The 18,316-nt window shown below is 41.1% G+C and overlaps 1 non-coding gene across 6 annotated transcripts in view; it reads left to right on the top strand.

Moving 5' to 3' along the window:
- The window catches only part of LOC134479596 (uncharacterized), a 107,550-nt gene that overhangs the window by 69,208 nt on the left and 20,026 nt on the right, over positions 1-18,316 (top strand). For 3 of the 6 annotated variants that reach the window (XR_015625351.1, XR_015625365.1, XR_015625379.1), the window contains exon 6: positions 1,528-1,845. The exons of 1 other annotated variant lie outside the window; for it this stretch is intronic. This is a non-coding gene — a transcript (uncharacterized LOC134479596). Of the gene's footprint in view, positions 1-1,527; positions 1,851-18,316 lie in introns of those variants that run through there. 2 more of the 6 variants (XR_015625391.1, XR_015625393.1) reach the window with 2 other exon arrangements.

Raw genomic sequence — 18,316 nt, 5'->3', positions numbered from 1 at the left:
ATTTAAACTCTTGAAAGATTTCACTGCCTCGTGTGTGCAATTAGATGTAGCCAATGAAGAGACAGAGACAGAGAGAGAGGGGGGGGGGGAGAGAGAGAGAGAGAGAGAGATTGCATTATAACAATAGTCCATGAGGAAGATGTTCTTGGAGTCAGGGCTGTGTTAACAGAGATGAAAAAAAATGGGGTTCATGAAATGTTTGGAAGATTCAGTCAAGAAGATTTGCTGATGGAGCAGAAGTCCCAGAAGACTCAGATCTTAAGAGCAAACAGGGGACCTGGATTCAGATCCCAGCACTCATGTTAGGCAGCTCATAGCTGCCTCTAACTCCAGCTCCAGGAAACCAACACCCTCTTCTGGCTCTCATGGGCAACTGCACACACACACACACACACACACACACACACACACACACACACTCAAACACATACACACATGGAGAGAGAGAGAGACAGAGAGACAGAGACACAAAGACAGAGGCAGAGAGATCATATGTTCCACATAAGAAACGGAACAAATGAGGATGTCTCTCCCTGAGCCGGGAGGAAGAGTACTTGTAGAGGAGGTGAGGTGAGAGAGATTGGGAAGGAAATCAAGTTTTTTTTAGTTTGAGATGCTCACAGAAGACACCAAGATTGACAGATCAACAAGGTGGCTAAATACAAGGTCCAAATGAGAACTCAGCAGCCCGTAAATGGTATTTGAAACCTTGGCTCTGCAGACAATTACATCCAGAGATAAAGTAGAGAATTCAAATGTGGGAGGGGGGACTTCTAAACAGGAAATAAGATTGGCTGTTAGCAGATGAGCAAGCTAAGATGGTGAGAGTTCTCATAATGTATCAGAAGGCATAAAAATGAGTATCTGATTCCTCCCCAATTTTTGGCAGATTAATTAACATGTTGCTTTATTATCTTCACAAAGTCATTCAAAATGGGAGGCTTTGATAAAAATCAGAGAGGAAATGAGAGAATGGACACTGTATCTTCACGGGAGTTCTGTTTAAGTGAATAATGGCCTCTGTTTTCCATAGTTTACAAACTGGGTTCTGAGTGAACACAGTATTCTTAAGCAGAATATTGGAATAATGTCTGTCCAGAATGCCCTATAATTCTCTTGATCTAAGAAATAAAAAATACTTAAAGGCTCACTGGCATTTTATTGTAGCTCCTTGGAAAAACTTTTGGTTTTATAAGCATGCAAATAAAGCTGGGAGATGATGGTATTGAACAATGGAGTCCTTTCTCAGAGGGAAATTGATATTCTCCCTTCTTAAAAGCTTTGATTCGATACGTAATAAAACATTTGTCTTAAAAATCAAATGGAAAACTCACTCCCATTTTGTCAGAGCTTTCTACTCTTAGGACTGTCTCAAGATTAATCACACTGCCAGTTTTTTATGAATATCTGGAATCCTTTGCTGTTTAGCATGTGAGCGAGCGTGCATACATGTGCATGTGCATCTATGTGTGGAGGGGGTGTCACGGGGCGGGGTCATACAAAAGAAAGTGTTGCTGCTTCCTCCAGGACCCCTTTGATGATGCAGCTAAAGATGACAGACAGTAACAACCCTTCTCTCTGCGGAATTATTGATCGAAGAGAGATGCGATCGCCTTCCTTCCTGAGCACAGTGGGCAGAATGTTCTTGGTAAAAGCAAGCAGACACAGAGATACAAATGGCCTCAAGGACTCCCTCTGATACAATGTGAGCCCTAGAGTACCTCAGCGTGACAGAGTGAGCAAGCCTCCATCTGAGTTCACTTCCTGCTTAGCGTCTGTCCTGCGTGCGACTCTGCTTCTCCCTTGTCACGTAAGCGGGCTCCAATAAAGACTCGGAAAATCACCATCTTAGCCTCTGCTCTGTCACTATGTCACATAATTAAAATTGTGTCTCTATATTCAAGGCACAGGATTTACACAGATACCACAACAGTGTGTGTGTGTGTGTGTGTGTGTGTGTGTGTGTGTGTGTGTGTGTGTGTGGACTGAGCCCATTTCGTGTTGTTTATCCAAGCATACGCTTCAGGCTGACCACTGGGCATTGGATAACCTACCAGACTGATTCTGTTAGAAGCTGCTGATCACCGGTTGCTCTTCATTTAGGGTGGAGCCTTGTAAAACTTCCCTGGTTCCACAGTGGCATGATGACTGTGCTGTCATTATGTGGGTCTTGTTTAGGGAGCCCCCATTATTGAGATTTCATGGGTGTGGTTTCTCTGTCATGTCTAGAAGACACCATGTAGCACCAAGTGCCCTGGTCCTATGGCTTTTACATTCTTTCTACCCCTACTATCCATTCCCCAATATCCATACTAAGTGGGCTTTGTAGCCCACAATAACGTATTCTCTGCACTTTGACAAGATGCAGATCTCTAGCATAGCCACCGTCTGCTGCAAAACGAAGCTTCTTCGATGAGAGGTTAGAGCTATGGGTGTAAACCTAAATGCTTAGAATACAGTTAGAAATTAGATCTAGAAAAAAACAACAGGCGTTCTGCACGTAAGGTGCTAATGTTCCTCCGAAGACCCATAAGGCTAACAAATTCCCCCAATGCTAGGCATAGGCAGTGGAAGCTGCCAAGGGAGAAGTGCAATACTCTCGCCCGAGTGTAAATCTATGAACAGCACCAATGCCTGATGTCCTCAACAATGAAGGCACTATTATTTTGTAGGTAACCAGCAGCTGTCTAACTGAATTTCAGGTCTTCTTAATAGGAGGGGATTCATACCTGGTACTCTAAACACAGCCAACTAGCCATGTCTGGAAGACATTACCGTGATTAAAATTAGCTTGTAAAACTCTGCAAAAGTCCCCTTTGGAACTTTTACTGAGATGGCAATGAATGCATAATGTATTTTTGGAAATTTCCTATCACTGAATCTTTCCAGTCTTCAACCCTGGGTTCATTTCCTAACATACCAGGGATGCTGTCTAGTTTTATGTCAACTTGACACAAGCTAAAGCTATCTGAGAGGGGAACCTCAGTTTAGAAAATCTCTCCAGAAGATCAAGCATTTTCTTAGTGATTGATTGGGGAGGGCCCAGCCCATTGTGGGTGGTTCCTTCCCTCGACTGGTGGTCCTGGGTTCTATAAGGTGAGCAAGCCATGAGGAGCAAGCCAGTAAGCAGCACCCCTCCACGGCCTCTGCACCAGCTGCTGCCTCCAGGTTCCTGCCCTAAGTTCCTGTCCTGACTTCCTTTGATATGAACAGTGACATGAAAGTGTGAGCCAACTAATCCTTCCCAAGTTGCTTTGGTCATGGTGTCTCATCACAGCAATAGAAACCCTAAGACGCCAGATTTTCTTTCACGGCTTCTGAGATACATAAATCTGCATTTTCTCATTTTTCTTCAACTAAGTGATATCACTATATTTACATTATTTAAGGACAAAATGTAATCATTTTTTAAGACTTCAAGAGTGATTTCAGCGGCTCTTCAGTCAAGATCTATCTTTTTTTTTTTTTTTTTTTTTTAAGAATCTGGTAAATGCTTCCCGCACTGCTCCAAGCCGCCATGACTTTTTGTAACAAAACAAATTGCAACAGTTTCCTTGTTGTGGTTGAAATGCCAGCTTCCCTTCAGCCAGGCTGTTCTCAGAATGGAAAGCAAAATGGGACAGTCTTCTGCCTGTCAGATAACACCATGCTCCAGAGTCTTTGGTGGTCCTATCATCATCCCAGTGGTAAATGTAAGTATTTGACTGACTTTCCTGAATCATATCTCCAATCCAGGTGTGTCTCTCTCCAACTCCAGATTGGCCTACCCACCTCTTTATTTGACCCTCTTCTCACAAAGTGGCTTGAACTGAGCACGCCCAGTCTGATCATGTGATTTCCATGCTTTTCCCTAAACTTATCCTTCCTACAGTCTTCTCCGCAAATGTCATTGTTATTGTTACATTGTGTCAGGTAGAACATAATCGCTCTCCTTAGACTTAACTTCAGTTCTTCAAACTCCATCAGCTGATCTATAGTCAAGATTTGTTTTGTTGTTTTGTTTTAATGATCTAAAGACCACTTAGCAGAGCTGTTCTGAGCACCTGTGGTCTTTCTTGTGTCTTATTACCACAGCTTCCTTGTTGCTCTTGATGGCTCTCTAGAGTAACTAGAATGAGGCTGCAATTTGAGAGTCAGGTAATGCCAGGAATCTGCCTACAAGCTTCCAGTGTGTTCTCAGTGAAGCCCAAAGTGTTCTCAATGATCAGCACTGCTCTTTCACGGGGTCCCCTCTGCCTCTCTGGTTCTGTCTCTTATCACTAATCGCCGTCATCCCCTTCCTATCCATCCAGTACATAAAGCCTTGAGATTCTCAGGGTATTTGTGTCTGCTTCTTACAGGAAACACTTCCTCATTTCCTAACTGTTCATTTTCTCGTCATTTCATGCATAGGCTGGGATGCTGATGAGACAGTAACTACCATAAGCTTTTCAGTGTGTGTGTGTGTGTGTGTGTGTGTGTGTGTGTGTGTGTGTGTGTGTGTGATATTCTGCCAGCTCTGTTCCTCTAGAGAACCCGACTAACACACCTTTCTTCTTGGAGCTGATTTTGTCAGCCATATTTGCTGTGACAGGCACAGCTTTGGGATTATCCTGACTGAGGTGATGGGAAATGAAGAAACAGATATACATATAGAAATGTCGAGATGGAGGAAGTCGTGCAATCTGATAGAAATGCAGCATCTCCCTGGAAACTCGGCTGATTTATTGTGTACTGTTGAATGAGGAGTCAGGGTTATTATTATACACACGGCTGAACTAGGAGGTGGGTAAGCAAATGTTGGTTTGGGGGAGTCTCTGCAGGGAAGCAATCACTAATCCAATGTTAATGTTTGCAGCACTCAAATGTACATTTTATCTTCAATATTTAATGTTTTTATCTTTTAATATAGAGTTTAGTTTATATTTTTTTCATGGAACAGGATGAGAAAAGCCCCTCCTCAACTCACTTCCAAAACCTTGATGCATCAGTTTCCATGCTTAAAGCTTTAATCAAGAACAGACTTTTATGATAGTGTGGCTTGTTTTTAAGCAGTGCTCCTAGCAGGACTTCCTGAGCGGTCCCTCCTCTCTCTGGTCATCCGAGATGTTAATCGGGGACTATAGGGGGTGTCCTGCCATCCCCTTACTCATTGCTGGTCTCTGCTCCCTGACCTCACCCTTTCATGCTACCTACATGGATCTGACATATCTCAATTGTCATACATGTGTAAGCCATTGTCTCCTGTGGGACAGATTCCTCACCTTCTTGCTCCGCAATGACAGCTGAGACTTCTTATTGTTCCTTTCCATATTCATCATAGAACTTGTTGATAAGATTTTAATACGAACAAATAGAAAAGCCTGTTGAAATGATCCTAAAGTTTCTATTGCAGAATAATTTGAGGGATATTGGCATTAATTCTTCTTTGAAGGTCTGGTGGAATTCTGCACTGGATCCATCTGGCCCTGGGCTTATTTTGAGTGGGAGATATTCATGTATAGGTATATAATAGTCTTTAACTGAATTTTTCATACAATATGTATTGATCTCCTTGGTTTTCCCTCTCCCAACTCCTCCCAGGTCCTGCCCACCTCTCCACTCACTCAACTTCAGACCATTCTTTCTTTTTCTTTAGAATGAAGAGGCAACATGAGGATAATAATAATTTTTAAACACAAAAAATCTATAAAAACACAAATTCAGAAATCATTATATATAACCAAAAGACTAGTAAGACCAAAATAAATGAAAGAATGAGAAAAGAAAAGAATCTCTATCAAAGCAAGTTGAGGCAAAAGTCTACAAAAATACCACTGAGTTCATTTTTGCTGGCCACCTAATGCTGGGCCTGGGGCTTGGATAGGAGATGTTTAATTACTGCTCCTATTTCACAACATGTTATAATGAAATTAGTGTATCTTAATTTAATTTCAGTTACAACACACACACACACACACACACACACAAACACACAAATATACATGTTCATTTATTTGAGGTTTTCCAATTTGGAATAACTACTACTCGAATTCCAAAACCATGTGAAGACCCAGAAAGAAAGAAAGTTATAGTCCAATATCCCTTATGAACACAGATGCAAAAATTCTTAATAATGATGAACTAAATTCAAAAACATGTTAAAAAGGTTATCACCATGATCAAGTTGTCTTCATCTCAGAATGTAGGGATGGTGATGATTAAAGAAACATAATTAATAAACATAATCCACCATATAACCATACAGAAAAACAAAAACTACATGACCATCTCCTAAGATGCAGAAAAGACCTTCAACAAAATCCATTATTCCTTTATGATAAAAGAGATGAGGGATACAGTTTACTATCGTAAAGGCAATTTACAGCAATCTCATAGCCAGTATTATCCTAAACAAAGAAAAACTCAAAGCACGTCCACTAAAATTGGGAACAAGGCAAGAATGCCCACTCTATCACTCCCTATTAAATACTTGAAGTTTTAGCTAGACCAATAAGACAACTGAAGCAGACCAAAGGAAAAGAAATAGGAAAGGAAGAAGTCAGCATACTTTTATTTGCAGATCATATGATTGTATGCATAAATTACTATAAAAACTCCACCAGAAAACTTCTACTGTTAATAGACACTCTTGTCAAAGTATCTGGATAAAAACCTTATCAAAAGTAAGTAACCTTCTTATCCACAAATGGCAAACATACTAAGAAAAAAACCAAGGACACAGTACCCTTCCCAAAAGTCTTAAAAAATACATCTTGGGATAACTCTGACCAAGCAAATGAAAGACTTTCATAGTAAAAGACTTTAAGATACTAAAGAAGAAACCCAAAGATAGAAATATCTTCCATTCTTCTGGATCAACAGAAATAATATTGTGATAATGGCCACCCTACCAATATAAAGATTCAGTGCAATCACTATCAAAATTCCAACATGAATCTCTACAGAAATTGAAAAAATAATTTTCACCTACATATGGAAAACCAAGGATAGATTAAAAAAATAATCCTGAATAATAAGAAGAACTCCTGAAAGCATGGCCACCTCCGGTGTTGAGCTGTATCATAGACCTATAGTAATAAAAACAGAATGTTTTCATCAGCACAAAAACAGACATGTTGCTCTGTGGGATTGAATTGAAGACCCAGACATAAGCCAGACCCCTGATTTTTGACAAAGAAACCAAAATTACACACTGGAGAAAAGACAGCACCTCCAACAAAAGATGCTAGTCAAACTGGAGAGCTGGATGTAGAAGAATTAAAATTTATCCATGTCTATCACCCTGAAAAAAAACTTGATTCGAATGGATCAAGGACTTCAATGTAAGGCCAGATATCCTGAATATGAAGACAAGGTGAAGAATCGCCTTGATTTATGACACAGAAGAGGACGTTCTGAATATCCTAGGACAGGTACTAAGAACAGCAAAAATAAATAGGACTTCATGAAGCTAAATAGCTTCTATATGGCAAGAAGACCATCACTCAAGCAAAATGGCAGTCTACAGAGTGGGAAGAGGCCTTTACCACCTGCATCTGATAGAGGATTATTATCTAGAATATAAAAAGAATTTCAAAAACTGAACATCATGAAAACAAGTAATCCAACTTAAAAATGAAATGTAGAACTAAACAGAGCTCTCAACAAATCGTTGAGAAATAGTCAAATGTTTGACATCCTTAGCCATTGGGGAAATTAAAATTGTTTTGAAATTTCATCTTACCCAAATCAGAATGCCCAAGATCTATGATACAAATGACAGAATATTCTGGTAAGGGTGCATGGAGAAGGGGGACAGGTCTAGACTGCTGGTGGGAGCACAACATTGTACAAGCACTATAGAAATAAGTACTATAGAGGTTCCTCGGAAAACTGAAATTCAACCTACCTTGAGACCCAGCTATACCACTCTTGGACATATACACAAAAGGACATGGTAATCCATGTTAATTGCTGCCCTATTCATAATAACCAAAACTTGGACACTAAATGTGGTGAGTGGAAAATGGAAATACATTCACATATCAGGTCTCTATTAAGCTGTTAAGAAAAAATGAAATTTGCAGATAAACGGATGGAGCTAAAAACGGTAACCCTGAGTGAAGTAACCCAAACACAACACAGCAAATATCGAATGTCTTCTCTCTGTGGGTGTTTTCTTTCAAGCTTCCAATATGAGTCATATCCGCATAACTGCAGAGGTCATTAGGTCAAGTAGGAAGAAGAGACCCCAAAGAATGAGAAGTGAGAGGTAGCTTTATGGAGAGACAATGGAGAAACTAGAATAGGAGAATTAAATGGGGAGGGGAACAGGAGATAAGGGTGAAGGAGGAACTATGGGGACAGACAAGTAATACTAAAAGGTGTTTGAAAAAACCACATGGAAGTTACTACTGTAGAAGCTTCCATATATAATTGAATATAAATGGAACAACCAAATAACAGGAGAGAAAATGACCCCCAACTAGACATTTTTTCCCACTGAATTTGCCAGGGTTCTCTGGAGTAACAGAGCTTATGGAATGAGCCTTTACATACCAACCTCCCACCACACATCACAGACTATTGCTTGCTCCACAGCCCAAAAGTAAGGCCCTTTTGCTGAACACAATACTTGTGTCATCAAACCCAGATAAATTGAGTTGGTCCCAACTGGACCAACTGACAGGCATTAATATTACTGGAAGGTACTCAAGCAGGCTACTGGGGAAGAAAAAATAACCATCAATGTCATCCAGCCTTACCCTCTGAGCTCTACAAGTGACGTTGATCCAAGATACAATAGTGCAACTGCAACATAAATGCTATGAGAGTAACCAACCATTCTCTGACTAGATTTAAGGTCTTACTCCATGAGGAGGAACCCATACATCTGACTGCTAAAGTGACCAGCAACCTGACACAACATAGTTTTTGGCTCTAGGGAATACTTCCACTACTATTCTTCTGCTAAAGAAATAAAAGAAATATAGTGATAAAGTGAATCTTAACATATGTTTCCAACTTCGCTTGTCATTTGTCATTGTAAAACCAACCTTGTAGAAGACAGGATTGTACTTTGCTAGTGAGGTTTTCACAGAGCTACTTCAGAGCTGGGGGTGGAACTCACGCTTAGCAACATATTTTTATACCCATCCATCAGTACCTTGCTCAGGGCTCATCACAACTTCTTGTAGATAGTAATTAACACAGAGACCCACTACTGGATAACATGCAGAGAGTGATAGACTTTGGAACACTCGGTCTTAAGTAGGCTGGCTTCATCAAACCCCTGCACACAGAGATCAGGGAGCTGTGGAAGAGGAGGCAGAAAGATGGGTGACACAGACTGATAAGAGCCAGAGGCGATGGGTCAACAGTGTCTTTCAGATACAACAGGACTCAAGCAATATTGACTCAGAGAAACTGAGGCAGCACACACAAGTCCTGCAAAGATTAAAGCAAGAAAGCAAGACATGTGCCCAGCTCTGAGAATGGGAACTGCAGATTCCCATCTCTAACCAAGAAGCTATTTGTAAGATTTATTTATTATATATAAGTACACTGTAGCTGTTGTCAGACGCACCAGAAGAGGGCATCAGATCTCATTACAGATGGTTTTGAGCCACCACATGGTTGCTGGGAATTGTACTTAGGACCTCTGGAAGAGCAGTCAGTGCCCTTAACCACTGAACCATCTCTCCAGCCCAAGAATCCATTTGTGATGGGAGCCTGCAAAGAAAAAGGGAAAACTATTTTCCCTACTGGAGTGACACTCAGGACCACACTTGAGGTAGGCTCTGTACCCAGTACTTGACCAACCCAAAACTGACTCTTTACTCATTTGTTTGGGATTTTTCTCTTCTTAAAAATTTTTGGTTACTTTTTTTTTTTTTGCTTACTTTGATTTTGGGGGAGAAAGAATATGAAGTTGGGTAGGTAGAAGAATTGGGGGAGGGCAAAAGTATCATCCATACATTGTATTTAAAAAAAACAACTTTGAGTAGAAAGAAAGAAAAACCAGTAGAGATATTCATTGAATTCCATTGACCCTGCAGATTAATGAAGGTAAGATGAGCATGGATAATAAGTAGTCTGTGTCTTCTTGCTGATAAATATATAAGAACATGGTTTGCTCATTTATTTGGATCTTTTTAGTTTTTGTTTTTTTTTTAATAAAGGCCTATAATTTTCCCTTACGCTTTCTGAATCTTGACCTCTGGATTTCATGTGATTGACTCTCCTACCTATGAATATTCAATCAACTTTCTTAAAGAAATTGTTACTCCATTAATCCCAGGCTCAAGAAATATTCATGGTAACCTCTGCCTGCCTAAGAGATCAATTCAAACTTCCTAGACTGGAATTTAAACTGTTGTGTTTGCCCTTCCTAACTGCATGGTCTCCCTTGGCCTCTGGATGGAAAGACAAACAGCCACCCATGGCATTTAAGTAAAACTGAAACTAAGCAGTCAATTCCTGACCCACTGACTTAGGGTTTGCACATATGACTTAGCCTTTCTGGCTTCTCCTCTGTGAAGGAAGGAAACACAACATCTGAATGAGACGTGTAGAAAAGGCAGGAGGCACTTGTGACTTATGACCATGTAAATGGTATCATTGAAACATTTAAACACCAGTTCTGTGTCTTCCCTGACACAAGAAGCATAATTGCCCACGTGCACTTCTTTTGCTCTCTGAGGTGAGTCAGTATGTTTTCAGATCCTAAACTTAGTCTGGAAGCAGATAGCACCAGACTTTCCGGAAGCTTCCATGGACTCATCCATCTGACGAGTCTATGGTTTGAAGAAGCGCCTGGAAAGAGACAGACACAAAGCTAACTCATGATTTACCTCTGACCTATCAGCAGCAAGAACAAAATTATATTGGCAAGGAGGCAAGGCATGGCACAACTGCAGCTGAAGGTGATGTGGGCATGAAGGAGAGGCCACTTGTAAACTGTTAGTCACCACAGAGCAGAGGTCACCTAGCCATTGTAATGTTCAGAGCCACGTGAGTGGCAAAGTTGCTGGCTCAGGATCTGCCTGCCTTGTATAACACTATTGAGAACCCGGTAATGGCTAGGCAGGTTGTTCAGCTGCCTACCGCACAGGACTGGGTTCAGGGTAGGACTTTAGGGTAGGAGACCTCAGTGTCTTTTTTTAAAAGAATGACAATAGCTACTTAGACCAAGGAACGTCATGAGAGTAGATGAGATCACAGCTTTAGTCTACACTAAAACTGGTCATGCCCTACTTGTTATCTATCTAACAAGCTAAGGAAAGCTCTTACAGATGAGAAAATTTTTCTCTTTAGAGTCATTTTAAGAGTTCAACAGTTACTCTTTCTTTTGGAAGAGGGCATGGTGACGTGATGTAAGAAACATGTAAGGATGAGTCACGCAGTAGTATGTCCCAGGATGTCTGTTCTATGTAACTGAAATTCTCTCTATTGAAGCTATCCATACCTCAGGGAAGAAGATTCATAAGAGTTAATCAAAGCACTGGAGTGCCGGTCCCTGTTGGTGATTTATGGTAAGTAAGTAGGTCTAGAGAGATTCCTAAGCAATCAGAGAGAATGAGAGCTGTGAGTGAGGAGAAGCCTGTCTATATCCTGGGGCCAAGTAACCAGAAAGTCAATAACAAGGGAACATCTATAGCTTTGTCAGACACAATGGCCATCAGGCCTCATCACCTGTCACTAAGGTGAGGAAGTTTTCTCCTTCCTTGATAATGGTGTGACTGAGTTGACATTTAAGATGTGACACTAGCCAAGTATGTGCATCAATAAAGGGAACAAAGGCAGGACTTTGAGTGGCTAGAGGTGAGAGAGAAGCTAAGAGAAAACCACTGGCCCCTCACTCCTTCTGTTTTCAGAGGAAGGAATGTGGAGCATGTTTGGAAGGTCACAGCAGAGCAGAACCCACAGAGGACCCCAGAAAGCCAGAAATGAGGCAGAGTTCATCGGTGAACACAGAACAAAAGGGAACGAGTTTTATTCCCAATAGAACTAACTTAGCATCGCCTCTTAAATCAGCCTCACCATTATAATCAGGGACACAGTGGCTCACAGACAATGAACTGCACTGAGTGAGAGATAATGGGGACACTTCATCCTGAGCTTGAGCTAGTGAACATTTTCCCTTGTTTGGGAGTCAGGAGGCTGAAGCTCAACTGGACATGGCTTTAGAGTGTCTAGACCACTGCTCCGAACCACTACAAATGCAAAGGAATCTCATTCCACTAAATGTCAGCAGAATCTACCCAGTGGTCCAACTATCCCAACTGGGCTTGGGGATTTCCCTTCCACACTTGACCTTGACCATTGATCCACAGTACGAGAAACTTCAACAAGAGCACAAAATTATCCTTTTGAAATTGGTTTGAAAAGTCCCCACCAGAGCTGGTTTTCTTTACGGTTTACCTGCACCCTCCCCTCCAATATTACTTCAGTGACAGCAGCTTAGTGGCAATAGATGAGGTGTTGGTTGGTAAATTTTCCTTCTTGCAACTTAAAGCCAAAGCTCTGTGGTGGGACCCAGCTGAGAAGCATGCTTCCTGTCGGTGCAGTGTTTGCTCCCAGCTACTCTTGCTCCGGGCTGCCAGGGCCTGTGGTCTGAACTTGGTGACACCAAGATTCAATTACAGTAAAGTATAAATTGACTACTGACATTTCCAGTAATCTCACTGTGGGTTCAACATGCTCTGAGGCTACTCAGAGAAGCTTCAGGGAAGACAACAAAGAAAAGTTTTGTTGACAAATGGTCGTTAGGGTTTCTCCTCTGATTTACTCACAGTAAGGTATGAAAGGCTCTGAGTTCAGCAGGCATGGATGAAGTTAATGCGGTTAATTTGAGCTTTGGGGTTCAGAGACTTGGAGGCCTGACAGGCTTTAATACTTCTCTTGGTGGGAGAGGTCTAGAGAAGTTCTTTTTCCTCGTGAGTTCCCTCTGGTCTGTTCACAAATGCATACACTCATCACACCAATCCTCACTGTGAGGAAGCTACATGGTCCCAAGCAACGTTCAGCCCACCCACCATCAATGACTGCGCTTTGTATATGCAATAGTACGTGTTTATTAATGTCAAACTTTCAACAAATTTATCATGTTCTAGATAAAGTCACATAGCTTATAAGGTATTTCAAATATCTATCCTACAAACCCTGAGTTTTCTTGGTTTGAGAGTTCTAATCATGTTGCGTTTCTGAGAAAGATTTTGTAGAGGGTGAGTCACCTCTTCCCCTTTCTCTAATTTTAGGGGATCAGCTAAGCCATAGATTCTTGCATGTCTCAACCCCCTGTCTCGAAATGTGTGGGACTTGGTCTCAAAATGCCAAGTGTTAAGCTATAAGACTAGTGGGAAGAAATTCAGCAAAAGCTCCTTTGTCATGTCGTTTTTCTTCAGGGATGCATGGCTGATAAGTTTAAATGACTCACAGGTACCCACACTTTTATGATTCAGGTAGGAGAGTTTTGTTTAATAGTATTCATCTGGTCGGCTAGGAATCCTGTGATCTATCATGTATCACTGCACAGTGTCACATGAAACTCTGTGCTTGAACATCCCCTATAGAACAGCATGTCACATGTTTCCAACTCTGTAGAAAAAACAGGAAGAAATTTGGGAGGGTTAAGTGGCAGGCTATAGATCCAATATAGCTAGTAAGGAAATAATAATGTATATTATTATACAGTTCAGTTAGACAAAGAGAATATGCATTTTCAAAACTTGACACATCCCTTTAACGAATACACTGTTTACAACAAATGAACGTCACCATCTGAGGCTAGCTTATCTCATCATTATTTTGGGGGGTTTATGATCCAATCTTTTTTGGAAATAAACAATTTTCCAGAGTAATTTTTTTTTCGGTTTTCCAACTCCGTGGGACAAACAGGAAGAAAGTTGGAAGGGTTAAGCATTGGACCCATCACAAATGCTTAACCTAACCAGGTCCTCTAGGACTTTTAACATGATCCACAAAATAAGTACTGCCTATCTTAGTTAGGGTTTTACTGCTGTGAACAGACACCTTGACCAAGGTCACATGTTTTCTTATAAAGAAGAACATTTTATTGGGACTGGCTTACAGGTTCAGAGGTTTAGTCCATTATCATCAAGGTGGGAGCATGGCAGCATCCAGGCAAATGTTGGGCTGGTGGAGCTGAGAGTTCTACATCTTCATCCAAAGGGAGACAGAAGACTGACTTCCAGGCAGCTAGGATAAGGATCTTAAAGCCCACGCCCACAATGACACACTTCCTCCAACAAGGCCACACCTACTCAAACAAGGCCAGATCTCCTAATAATGCCACTTCTGGAGCCAAACATGTTCAAACTACCATACTCCCCTAAATCAGGAGACTCACAGCCAGAAATGTTAGTAAAGGACTTTTACAGCTTGACCCTCAACTAACACTAAGCTTCCTTCCCTCTAGCAGATAGTGTGCCCCAAGTCTGGAACAGAGAAGGGAGTATCCTAAAGGAGATGGCATTCACTCCAGATGGAAAATGGTCTAGACATTATCATAGACAGAGATAATGGCGGGTAAAATTTGGATTTCTTGTAGAAAGAATACATTCCCATGTTGAAAGAAGAAAACTAAAATATGTTGGACTTAATGAAGAGTCATCCATGTGGGGCATGGTGTGTGACATTCAAATGGGCTACAGTTTCTGCATCACATTATATCCACGTATGTAACACACAAGAATGCTTTTGAGACTGTGACAGTAAGAAATAGTTTTGACAAAGAGTCTAATCCTGTTCTTTCCTGCTGCCAATGTCATCTAAGGGGTGACCATGACATCTAGTAGCTTTTTGGCAAGGTTAGACAGTGCAGCAGAAGTTCTGAACAATCTATGAATGCTAATACAAGTCGTTTGACATATTTCTCATGCATTTTTTGTGCTGGGGATCTCTTCCCAACTTGTAACTAGCAATATACAATGAATCTATGCAGATTGAATGTATGTGAATGACTAAATTATACATTCATGCTTGATTGGACCAAAAGAAGCACCCATGAGTCTCAGGTTCTTCTGTGAGCTTCAGAAGCCTGAAGTCTGAGATGAAATGTGTAATTTGAAAGTCTATAAATGGGATATGGTTAGCTTGGATAGAATGTATTAATTATAGTAGGTGATTAGATCTTTTCCGGTTTTCATAAGTTTGTGCTAAAAAAATCAACCTGTGTTATTTTATAATAGCAAATAAGTGTGTATTAGAACTAAAAAAAATCAGTGTCTCCTAAAAGAACAGATCTAGGCCTAGTCCTGATGGAAATACATCTACAACATAACCCCACACCTAAGGCTTGATGAGCATCGAGGAAGAGGAGGCTGAAAGCCTCTAAGAGCCAGAGCATCCAGGAGTTTGCTGGGAGCTAGGTCTCCTAGTAATGCCAGAAGCTATACCCATAAAGTCTCACCAACATGACCGCCCTAATGTGAGCTGAACAGGGTAAGCACCAAGAGACATATACTGAATGGGGAAAAGCCCATGAGGCCTCCACCCCACACAGATCTATAAGCAACTGAGGAAACCTGGGAGCAGGAGAGGTGTTCTTCCCTGGGAAAGAGTACACTGATTGACTGTCCAGATGGTCATCCCTGAAACCATACATATTGGGATCAGTACATGGTCTGAACATGTTATATTTAAGAATATATGTGTATATAGCTATACATGTATGCATGCAATAATGATCTGTTTTTTAAAAAAAAGAGGCTATGAATTTGAAGGAGAGTGACAAGGGGTATTTAGGAGGTTTTAGAGGGAGAAAAGGAAGAGAGAAATATAATTAATTTATAATCTCAAAAATTAAAATATTAAGAATAAATAGATTATCCTGGCCTACATTCTTCATAGGGATGTAACGAGAGTCCATCTACTCCAACAGGGCTTCAGTTCCTACGCTGAAAAGAAATTGTTCTTAAAGTTTAAAGCAGAAATCTAAGTAGTGGACAGAAGCATGCTAGAAATAAATGAGCTTCAATGACCTCTTAATCCTTGACAAGTCAAATGAAGCAAAACTTGGGAAGGGGGCAGAAGCAAGGTAAGAAAGGAATGTCATCCCTTGGAAAGCATCGTAATAAGACACGCATACTGTGCCACCGTCACTGTGTCTCTCAGGCCTTCCACCTTCAGAAGTCGACCTGTGGCAAATGTGGCTGCCCTGCCAAGCCAGAGGAACGTATAACTGGAGTGCCAGGGCTAAGAGATTAAACTACCCAGACCGGGCAGATGAGGCACTGAAAGATTGTCTACAGCAGATTCAGACATAGACCCAATGAAGAACGCTGCCTAAACCCAAGAAGGCAGCCCTGGAAGCATCCAGTTCATCTTGGGGATTTCAATCAGTCATAAACTAAATGTTCTGGTTTCAAACAAACAAAAACGCAACAAAAATCATAAAACCTCAGGAAGGGTCCGGAGGTTGTAGTGTTGCGTCCTGATTGGGAAATGGTTACGGCTTCCTCACCGCACCTTTGTCTGCATTTGCCGTGTGCGATTAGGCTCAGTGTCTGTTTGTAGGTCTGTCTCAACAAGATGAGGAACTTTATCCTTCAGGATCTGAAGGGACAAGTCCAAAATCAAAATGTTGCTACTTCTTTTCCTGGAGATTCCAGGAACTGTTTCTTTGTCTCTTCCTCAGTTCTGCTGTTGGCAGCCATTTTTGACCTTCCTTGGCTTGTGGACACAGTTGTTGAACTTTCACCCACAGTGCCACACTGTTTCTCTATGTGTCTCTGTGTTCAGGTTTCCCTCTGCCCGTAAGAACCCAGTAATTGAATTTGGTCATTCTAATCCAATACAATCCCATCTTAACTTGATGACTCTTGAGAAGATTGTATTTGTGGACTCACATTTCACAGGTGCCAGAATTTCAACAGCTCATTCGGGAGGATAAAGCTCAACAAGTCATATACAACACAGGAAAAGAGTACTGAGGTGAGAAAATATTAATAAGTATATAGAGAAAGAAATTTACCACGTTGAAAAAAATTGAATATGTCCATTCATTTGTGAGAAATCTGATGTAGAAATGAAATGCAATAACCCAGAGTCTATGAAGAAGTAATACAAGTTAAAGTAAATATATTTCACAGAAAATTCATAGACTAAAACACAAAACTTATTAGATGAGAAAAATAAAATATAGGAAGGAACCTCATGATAATCTTTAGGAGCAGGAGAGTGGGGTCATGTGATATTCTGAAAATATCCGTCATAACTCTAGGAGGCTGGAACTTTTGCTGGACCTCACACCAAAGTTGATGACAAAAATCTATGAGTCACATAAGACTTCAGATTGCTTGCCTTCTGTGGACCCAGCCTGTTCTTTACCCTGGCTTTAAGACAGTGGTTCTCAAGCTTTGGGCTCCAACCCCTTTGGGGTATCGCATATCAGATATCCTGTATACCAGGTTTTTACATTATCATTTGTAACAGTAGCAAAATCACAGTTATGACATAGCAACAAAATAATTTTATGTTTGGGAGTCGCCACAGTGGGAGGAACTGTATTTATAGATCGTAGTGTTAGGAAGGCTGAGAACCACCACTTTAAGAGAAGATATAACAACCAACCTTTCTTGCCTTGGATTTCCCACGTAGGTAACTGATATAACTTAAGCTACTGAATAGCTGCGATGTTAAGTTACAAGTATCCTTCCATGCTCCTGACTCAAGCCGTGCCCATGCATCATCTGCTGAAAGCATCAATTACAGAGAGCAACCTCCTAAAACATATCACAGTGATTGAACTATTTATGGATATTGGTTGACAGACAAATGTGTATTATCCGGGTCAATTGTGGTCAGTTGGAGCCAGAGATTGACCTCTTGTACAACCTTGCTAAAGATCTAAGTACCTCATTCCTTTCCCCCATGTGATGCTTTCTATACTGTTCAATAAATAGAGAGTGAAGCCCCTTGTTAGAGACAGACACCACTCACAGATACTGACTCCTACAGTCCATACAGACACCACACCGCCTACAACAAACTGTCAAACAAGACATAAGGACAAACAGACCCCTCAGACAGGCTTCAGGCAGGCACAGAATGAGACTCACAGCACACAGGCAACAGAAGACAGGGAACATGAAGTAGAGAACTCAAGGACTCACTCTTGGTATTGGAAGCTCAGACTGCAACCATCCTCATCTGTATCAGGAAGGCTCTGGCAGAGCCTCTCAGGAGACATCCATATCAAGCTCCTGTCAGCAAACACTTCTTGGCTATGGTTTTTCTTCACACTCAAGGAGGACAGTGACTTGGAAACATCAATCTGTACCATCTGGCTCCGGTCTTCTGCATACAACTGCCTTGGTCTGGTTCTGGTCTT

Source organism: Rattus norvegicus, chromosome 7 (genome assembly GCF_021556685.1).
Source record: "Rattus norvegicus strain SHRSP/BbbUtx chromosome 7, alternate assembly SHRSP_T2T, whole genome shotgun sequence".
NCBI lineage: Eukaryota > Metazoa > Chordata > Mammalia > Rodentia > Muridae > Rattus > Rattus norvegicus.
Note: the sequence above shows the minus strand (reverse complement) of the source record. Positions and strands in the feature narration are given on the sequence as shown.